The sequence below is a fragment of the Montipora foliosa genome, chromosome 3 (genome assembly GCF_036669935.1).
Source record: "Montipora foliosa isolate CH-2021 chromosome 3, ASM3666993v2, whole genome shotgun sequence".
In the NCBI taxonomy this organism is placed as follows: Eukaryota; Metazoa; Cnidaria; class Anthozoa; order Scleractinia; family Acroporidae; genus Montipora; species Montipora foliosa.
In genome coordinates, this window is record NC_090871.1 from 5,702,562 (window position 1) to 5,712,561 (window position 10,000).

Consider the following 10,000-nt stretch of genomic DNA (forward strand, 5'->3'; position numbering starts at 1 on the left):
AACAAGACAGGCGGTCGAATGTTAGAAGCAACGAGGAATGGACTTCGACAACAATCTGTCGCCTGTCGAGCCGTAATCAAAATGAGCTGTCTTTCTAAAATTTTGGTGTGGTGTTTTGTACAACACTCAAACCAAATGAACAGTTCTCTGGTAACTGAGTATGGGTTCAACAAAGACATCGAAGGAATCCATATAGTGGATCTGTTATCTCAGTTGTCTCGCTATTTGTCAGATTTGTATTTACCTGTTCTCAACTCTGCACAGTCTTCCGGTATAACAATTGGAAATTTCACTAATAAGTCATTGACGTGAATGGCGTTTTAGTGGATCTTTAAACAAAATATACCCTCATGGAGCTCAAGAATGGATCGTCAATTGGATGAGCAAGACATCGCTGAAAAATAAATATCTGGATTTTAAGAGACGAGTAATGGTCTTCGACAACAATTTCATTTTTCGCCTTTGGATATCAAGTGAGCTTTGTTTCTAATATTTTAATAACTTGGTATTATATAAAACACGGAAATCAAATAGCAATTTTTTATGGATTTAACCATAGTTACCAACTATGATTTGAAGGAATCGAACGCCTACAAGAATGCATCACAGTGTTTACTCAAGTCGCATCTTAGTTGTCTGACAATTTACATTTACCGGTATTTTGTACTCAATTCTGCAAAGGTATAAAATATTTGGAAATGTGACAGTGAAGAATTATTTGAATGAAAGTTGTTGTCGCTTTTGTGCTTCATCATTTACGGTCTGCGTTCCGAGTCGGAAAGGGTATTGATGTGAACTGTCAAAAATGTATTTAATTGCATCTCTTGTTTGCACGCACGCAATTGAAATAGGACGGTATTTTTGCCTCTAATAGTAAATATGTTGTTTGTTTCGATTAATTTTTCGCTGGAAAAGGATTTTGCCGAGATATTTCCAGCCTTTGTGCACTTTAATATCATGTTGTGTAATTTTCGAGCTTAACAAATTTGCATACGTGTGTTGAAATGTGATACGGGAGCATTTTTGTGGTATAGTGTAACGAAAATAAACAAGGTCTGTTGGAAGCTTGCTTGAGTTTCAACAAAATAACCCACAAAATCGGCAAAAAAATCTGACATTGATGAATAATAAAGTAGCTGCTATCCCCAAAACGATGGAATTACCTAGCGATAAATAACCTCGTCTTGGAGAGTAAAGTTTTGACTGTCAACCTGAAGAATTGGGTGATTGTGATCTTTGTGTTAAATTCGCACATTTCTTGTCAAACTTTATAACACTTGAAAGAAAAAGAAAACTTACAAAAACAAAGACCCGGTATCTGTGTCAAATGATGATTTGACATTGTTTCGCGAGTAAACACACCGCGGTAACTGGCTGTTACTAAAAGTGGACGGGGACTTGGGACTTGGGGACTCGAGGACGCGGGGACTCAAGGACGTGGGGACGCGGGGACGCGGGGACTCGGAGAGGTGGGACGCGAGTACGTCGGAACTCGGAGACTTTTGCGCTGAATTGATAAAATACAATTTTTGACGGTCTACAAGTGTAAAATAATCTAATATGCTGGAGAGTTTGTCAGACCAGTAGCTGATGATTTCCAGCGTCCATAGACCCTTTGCATAAATGGCAAGGTACATCCTAGGCCTCACATTCATGTGAAAAATCCTTTTTGTAGAAACATAAGTACGAGGCTAAGGATGTGCAAAGTATTGTTATTCAAATTGAGGCGCCATATATGCAAAGGGTCTATGGTTCCTCCTTGCCTATTTTACCGTGAGAGCTCTGGGTACAGAATAGTTTCAACGCAGGGGATCTTAAACGTCGTGGGCAGCCACGGAGGACTTTCCTGATAAGTAACTGACTTTTCAAGTGAAGCTATGATCCTCGCAGTTATGAACGCAATTTTTGCAATTGCTCCCAACGTCAGTGGCTTCATAGCTCAGTTGGTTAGAGCGTCGCACCGGTATCGCGAGGTCACAGGTTCAAACCCCGTTGAAGTCCTGAATTTTTCAGACTTCTTTACGCAATTGCAAAAATTGCGTTCATAACTGCGAGGATCATAGCTTCACTTGAAAACTCAGTACGTCGTTTAAGACCCCCTGCGTTGAAACTATTCTGTACCCAGATCTCTCACGGTAAAATGGACAAGGAGGAACCATGGACGCTGGAAATCATCAGCTACTGGTCTGACAAACTCTCCAGCATATTAGATTATTTTACACTTGTAGACCGTCAAAAAAGGGGCATTATTACTGTAAGGAATGATGCTATTTATGTCGTCGACTTTGACCTCCTCGGGTCAATAGATGCATTCAGCCAGAAAAATGAGCCAATCATAGATAAGGGCGGAGTAAGGATAGGTCTAGTTAAGGGATTGCAATCTTCGTGACTGGCGCTCTTAGCTGTTCCTTCACGGACTAAACTTGGATCATCAAGATTTTTCAGGCAAGTTGTATGCTGCTTAAGTTCTTTTTTAGAGGGCTTTATTCTCCCTAAACGTTTGGCATGGCTCCACCTCGGGTATTGATTCTTGGCCACTCCTTTATCCGCCGTTTAAAGGACTTTATTGCCTCTCATCCCGACCTTAACGCCAATTTTCTCATTGCCGAAGCCTGCGAAATCAAATGGCATGGTGTTGGCGGTAGAACTATTGCGAAGGCACGTGCATTTGATTTACCGATGGTTGAGTCTTTTCTGCCCCAGATTGTCATTTTACAGCTGGGATCGAACGATCTCGTACACGCTGACCCGTTGTCGATAGCTTCTGCTATTGAGGATTTAGTCACTGTGCTTCATGACCGCTTTCAGGTCAAACGTGTTTGCGTTTGCCAAACTGTTTATCGAGAATCGAGCCCTATGTATAATAAACGCGTTCGCGATTTAGTCAAGTACTTGAAGGTCCTGCTAGAGCCACTCCCGTACTCCTTCTATTGGAGGCACAGGGGTTTTTGGAATACCAAGGTTAGCCTTTATTCCAGCGATGGCGTTCATTTAAACTCGCGCGGCCATTATCGACTTTTTAGGAGCCTGAGAGGGGCCGTTTTAAGATGCCTACATTCCCTACACAATGAAAGCATTTAAGCAATCGCAATCTCTCATCATTGAAAAGATTTGCTATTTATTTGCTATTTGTTCGCCAGTTCCTTGCGGTTTATGGTCACCAAGCCGATGAATATCTAATTTTAATGAATCAGCCTTCAGTTGGAATTACACGTTGCTGACTTTTTAGCTGCAGCATTCCACGCTGTTCACAACTTCTTATATCATGTGCGGATATCCGCCTGATGGCACAGTGTGCCCGATGTTATTTGTTATACCGGCTTTGGTTGTTTTTTATTGTGGGCTAATTACAGAAGCCATACGGGTGTACAATCCTTTCGACCACCGAGTAGGTTAGGTGTGTCCAATGCACTCGGCTTCTGTTTTTTCTCACACCGCTATGGAACTCGGCTTTTTGTTACGTTTTTGCGCTAGCACACACGCTCTCGCTGTTGTCATTTTTTATTCAGGCTATTTTACAATACGTCCCTCTGAGGAATTTCCTGCTCCGATTCATTTTTCCGATAGCTCAGCTTATCAGTTTAACCAGATGCGGGCCATCTGTTGATTCTTAATTGACTTCTAATCATTGTGGGTAACACTTGCAGTCACGCTTCCCTTTTAATTAGCTTAGTTTATCTTTCCGGTAGCCTTTTTCATCAGCAGCTATGCCTCCCAAGAAACGCACGTTGGGTACAAATTCTCGTCGCTCAAAGCGGTTACGTCCTTCTGAGCTCCCTGAAGTGGCTCCTACAACGCCCTCCGTGGCTTCATCTGCAACTCCTCAAGCCAATAACGACTCTGGGCTTATGCAAGTGAATGTCGAGGCTCTGGCAACTACAATTTCTGTGGCCGTCACTGAAGCCGTGAATGCTGCCCTAGCGAATCGACGTTCCAGCACCAATGACGAGTTAACCCCAGTTCCTTCCACGTCAATTGTGCACCCAAATGATCAGGCGGTGGACGACGAGGTAACGGCGCTCACGGGAGTCTCAGGTACGCTTGAATCTTGCACCTTGTCTGGGACCGAAGATGGGCCCCGCCAATTATTTACCAGCATCGCCATTTCCCTGGGATCACGCGTGGGTGCTAAGATCAAAGCCAAGATTTGGCAAAACGAATATGTCGACTTTGGGGCGCTTTTAGGCGTTGGGCCCCCGACTGAAAAGTTCGCACTATCACTCTCGCCGGGGAATACTATTTCCTCACAGAACCGTCTCCATCTAGAGCCCGTGCAGTCCTCTAAAAAGGTGCAGACCATTACCCAGTGGATAACTGCCTTCAATACTTTTGTCGCAATTTATGTAGAAAGGGTGCCCCAGGATGCTCCAAAATTAATGAAGTATTGTGAAGTAGTGCGCGATATTGCCTTTAAGTCGGGTGAGTGGCTTTTCTACGACGAGCAATTTCGTTTTCTGAGGCAGTCCGCCCCTGAACAGCACCCATGGGATCAAATTCACTGGGAACTATGGCTCAGGGCGATGGTGAATTCCCGCGGGAAAATACCCGCTAACCAAACCTATGACAATCGACCCCGTTCTCGTTCACGCACCTTTCCCAAGGGTACTTGTTGGACATTCCATGCCGGGAAAACCTGTAGTGGCTGCAATTACGAGCATATCTGCTACAAATGCGGGGCAAAACACCCCGCAAGTCACTGTTCCGCGTCCGGGAACCACACTCGCCACGGTCCCCCTAAATCAGGAATATCCGGCGTCCTCAATTCTGCTCAGCACACCGGTCACGCCCGTAAAGGTGGATCGGCTTGAATTTTTGCTCCGGATTATGTGTCTAATTTGGCTAGATATTTGGTCCATGGCTTTCGTTATGGTTTTCGCATACAATTTATTGGCAATCGCGCCCCGTTCGAGTCTCCTAATCTGAAAAGCGCCCTACAAAACCCGGATTTGGTCCTGTCTAAATTGCAAAAGGAAATTGATGCTGGCAGGATTGTTGGCCCTTTAACCAACGCTCCCTTTCCTGATTTTCGCACCTCGCCCATTGGCATAGTTCCCAAAAAGACAACAAACGAGGTTCGCTTAATTCACCACTTATCCTATCCCTCGGGTTTTTCGGTTAATGATAACATTCCCGACGACTGTTCTACTGTTCATTACGCCACCATAAATCAGGCAGTGAAAATTGTTCAGCCTTTGGGGGTTGGCTGCTTCATGGCAAAAACCGACATAAAATCGGCCTTTCGTATCATCCCTATACATCCTCAAGACTATTCCTTGCTTGGGATAAAATGGGCGGACAAATATTATTTCGATCGCTGTCTCCCGATGGGTTGTTCATCTTCGTGCGCCATTTTTGAAACCTTTAGCACTGCTTTGGAGTGGCTATCGTTGCATAAATTAAGAGCATCAGCCGTCTTACACATTCTAGATGATTTTTTATTCGTGGCCCCTTCTGCAGAGAAATGCGAAGCCGATTTGGCGAATTTTCTCCGCCTGTGCGATTATCTCGGAGTGCCGATTGCTCATGAAAAGACAGTTCAGCCGAGGACGACACTTGAATTCGCGGGTATTACTCTTGACTCTGTTTCTCAAGAGGCTAGATTACCACCTGATAAGCTTCAAAAATGTCGCACGTTGCTTCATCAATTTCACAAACGTCGAACAGTTACCCTTCGGGAGCTTCAGTCCCTTATCGGTCTTTTAAATTTTGCGTGTTCTGTCGTAGTTCCAGGCCGCGCTTTCCTTCGTCGCCTTATTGACCTTACCCAAGGTATCAAAAAGGCATATCATCATATCCGTTTCAATAAGGACGCTAGGCATGACATCAAGCTGTGGCTTACTTTTTTAGACAATTTTAATGGTAGGGCCTTTTTCCTATCCGATCGCTGGGAAACATCAGCCACGCTGCAACTATTCACCGATGCAGCGGGCTCAAAAGGTTATGGCGCGGTTTTTGGTTCTCATTGGTTTTATGGCGCGTGGCCTGGATCGTGGCGTTCACTTAATATCTCTTGTCTCGAACTCTTCCCCATTACCCTTTCCGTGCATGTGTGGGGGTATCTTATGGCAAATCAGCGTGTTGTCTTTTTTACCGACAACGCCGCCTTAGTTGATATTATTAACAAGCAATCTTCCAAGCATAAACTTATCATGGCACTCTTGCGCCCTTTGATTCTTTGTTGCCTAAGGCACAATATTTTGTTTAAAGCACGTCATGTGCCTGGTCTTCAAAACAGTCGTGCCGATTTTATCTCACGTTTTCAGATAGACTCGTTCAAGGCAATCACACCGGATGCAGACCCATTTCCCACTCCGGTCCCGACGAACCTTCTACCGGAGAGTTGGTCGCTAATTTGAGGGATCTTCTCAGTTCGGCATTAAAACCGGGCTCTCGCAAACTTTATCAACGGGCTTGGGCTGTTTTCCAAGATTTCGCTCACCGTTTTTATAAAACCTCCAGCCCGCAGCTTCCTTTGAGTCCAAACATGCTGGCTCTGTTTATCTCTTATCTATCGGCCCGCCAATTGGCGCCGTCAACTATAGCATCGTACATCTCCGCACTCAGTTACGTACACAAGCTTAAAAGTTTTTCCGACCCCACGAAATCTTTTCTTATTCAAAAGCTGTTAACCGCGGTGAGCCGCCGTCGCAAGAGTGATATTCGTCTGCCAATCACCCGCCCGGTCTTGCACGAACTTGTAAGGTCTCTTCGATTCACCAACTCTTCGGCTTTTCAACGAACTCTCTACAGAGCTATGTTCCTTTTAGCCTTTTATGGGTTTTTCCGCATCGGCGAACTAGCAGCCAATAGTGCTAAGTCAGTTTCCACCGTTCTTCAATTTAGCGCTTTGCGATTTTTAATTTCCGACGGCAAAGCTCATTTCCTCAAGCTGGTAATTTCCGAATACAAACACAACGTCAACAACCGCCCTTTTGAGATATTAATATCACGAGAAGACTGCCCCGAGCAGTTTTGTCCCGTGCAGGCCATTTTAGATTATCTCGTACTGAGGGGAAATCGCACCGGTCCGCTTTTCTGTCATTTAAATTTGGCACCGATTACGGCCGATCAATTCAATACTGAGTTGCAACGTTGCTTGTCATTCTGTGGCCTTGATACCCGTCGGTACAAAGGTCACAGTTTTCGAATCGGAGCTGCATCGCATGCGGCTGAAAAAGGATTCTCTGATTCACAAATTCGCACTCTTGGCCGCTGGAAGTCCGATGCCTTTAAGGTTTACATCCGCCCAGAGCGTTTGCTTGCAAATTAAGTTCGTAGTTAGTAGCTGTATTGTTTAATCTGTCATTTCTACGCCTTACGTAGTTCACGAATGGGCTGCTACGTGCCCTGTAACATTACCCCGGGGCTTAATATAATTATCACATCCTTCTTAACAGTCAATCATCGTTAACTTTTCATTGGCGCCTTGGTAGTTCAGGCATGGGCTGCTACCAGCGAGTCAGTACATTTGATTGCAATGTTATGGTTCAGTCATGGGCTGCTATATACGTGCCATTTAATTGTAATTTCTCTTTTCGCCTATAATATATATATTTTTTAATTTTAAGAGTGCGAGTTCGCTTATACACTCTCGCTTGCGGCTGTAGTTCAGACATGGGCTGCTCCGGCCGTGAGCACATTAGCTATTCGCGTTGACAAGTATAATGTTATGGTTCAGTCATGGGCTGCTATATCCGTGCCATTTAATTGTAATTTCTCTTTTCGCCTATAATATATATATATTTTTTAATTTTAGAGTGCGAGTTCGCTTTTACACTCTCGCTTGCGGCTGTAGTTCAGACATGGGCTGCTGCGGCCGTGAGCACATCAGCTATTCGCGTTGACAAGTATCGCCGTGCTCTTTGCGTGGTCTTGGTGGGGCTGCCACATTTCTGTGGCCTTGGCGTTTTTTCTCGCCCCACCTTTGCTGAACATGGCTTTAATTTACTGCGGTTTTTATTGATTTCGTTGAGGATATAATAAATAGCCACGTTGGTGGCCGAATAACGCCAACATATTTGTAGTTGTCTTTTTTGAGGTTTCCATGTCTCAGCAAACTTAGTGCGACCACTTGCAAAGTGCACGGCTTGCTCTAATTAGCAATATTTTATATCAAGGCCGGGGAAAAGTGTCGACATAAATTGTATTTTACCAATTCAGCGCAAAAGTCATGTGTTATTTGTTTATCACGTCCTCGAATCCCCACGCGTCTCCGAGTTTCGACGTACTCGCGTCCCACCTCTCCGAGTCCTCGCGTCCCCGCGTCCCCACGTCCTTGAGTCCCTGCGTCCCCACGTCCCCGCGTCCCCACGTCCCCGAGTCCCCATGTCCCCACGTCCCCACGTCCCCGCTTCCCTGCGTCCTCGAGTCCCCGACTCCCAAGTCCCCGACTCCCAAGTCCCACGTTCCCGTCCCACGTTCCCGTCCCACGTTCCCGTCCCACGTTCCCGTCCCACTTTTAGTAGGGAGCTTAAGAAACGACAACGGCGACGGCAACGAGAACGTCATCTCAAAATATAAATTTGCGTTATTTTAATCGCTTCGTGACTATTTCAACGTTTTTAATATGGCAAGGGTGTGGTAATTCCTCAAAGATGACACCAGTCGGAACGGCACTCCATTTTAGGAGAGAAAATGAAAATTTATCCTCAAGTGCTGACGTTCCTCATAAAACCAAAAACTTGGCTATTTCACGTTGTTGTTTGGCTGACGACGGCAAAGAAATGGACAAAAGTGAAAAACGCACGTACAGGGCGTGCAAAGCTATTGTTTTTACCCACTAAATATGCAAATTCGTGACGTTCTCGCTGCCGTCGCCGTTGTCGTTGCTTAAGCTTCCTAGTAGGTAACAGCCGCGGTAACTTCATCACGGCGCCCTCTGAATCCGATGTAACTTTCGATTTTGCGCTTTTACTTGTGCAGCCAAAAGTACAATAGCAAAACTCTCCCAGAATGTTTGTCGGTGATCGTAACTTTTTATATTCGGGGTTAAAAATTAATGTTGTTTTCGTGTCATAAATGTTGTTGCTGATGGCAAAATATTTTATTCTCGATCGACCGACCAGAAAACTTCCTTCTGCTCCTCAACTATTGTAGCTGTCAGATGCTCAGAGGGCACGCTTAAACTTGTGGTGAAAAGAAGTTGTGAGGGAACTTGAAAATTATTAATACGTCAGCCCAGAAGCCAATGTTTCTCGCTTCTCTTTTATTTGTTATTCTTCAGAGACTGGAATGCTGTAGTTCAGTGCCTTCTGTTTTTTTGTAACACGTACCACAGGCAACCCAGTGTATGCTTCACGGAAGCATCTCGTTTTTGTTTTTTTCCGTGTCGGTAAAAGTCTTGCCTGTCACTCCCCTGGTAAGTGGTGTCTTTTTGCATAGAGCCTTCTGCGCGTTTTTTCTTAGGATCGAGAGGGTAGTGGAACTGCTTAGATTTCTCTGGTGGACACAGTAGAATCATTAACTTAGCCTGCAATGGCGTCGAAAGTCATGTAACGCGAAGGGCGTTTTAGTGGATCCTTAAACAAAATATACCCTTATGTAGCTCAATAATGGAAAGTCAGTTGGATAAACTAGGCAGGAATCTCAAAAGCGACGAGTGCTGGACTTCGACAACGATCTATCGCCCGTCGAGACGAAATCAAAGTGAGCTGTATTTACCTGAAGTACATAGTAATTTGACACGATTGAGTTTCTTGTCTTCACGCACGCAATGAAATAGGAAGAGGTTTTCGCCTCTAAGAGCAAATATGTTGTTTGTTTCAATAAATTTTTCGCTGGAAAAGGATTCTGTGGTATTTTCTGCCTTTGTGAATTATAATATCATGTTGTGTATTGAATCTTCGAGCTTAAGGTTGAAATGTGATATGGGAGAAGTTTTTTAGTATTGCTCTGTAAGCTGGAAGGGTTCACAGGCCTGTTGGAAGCGTGCTTGAGTTTCAACAAAATGAGCCCCAAAATCAGTGAAGAATTGTGACGCAGTTGAATAATAAAGTAGCTG

General features: G+C 44.5%; 1 protein-coding gene across 1 annotated transcript in view; it reads right to left on the reverse strand.

Annotated features, from left to right (window-relative positions):
* Positions 1–10,000, reverse strand: part of LOC137995194 (uncharacterized) — a 24,330-nt gene that overhangs the window by 1,186 nt on the left and 13,144 nt on the right. The gene's annotated exons all lie outside the window — the stretch shown is intronic.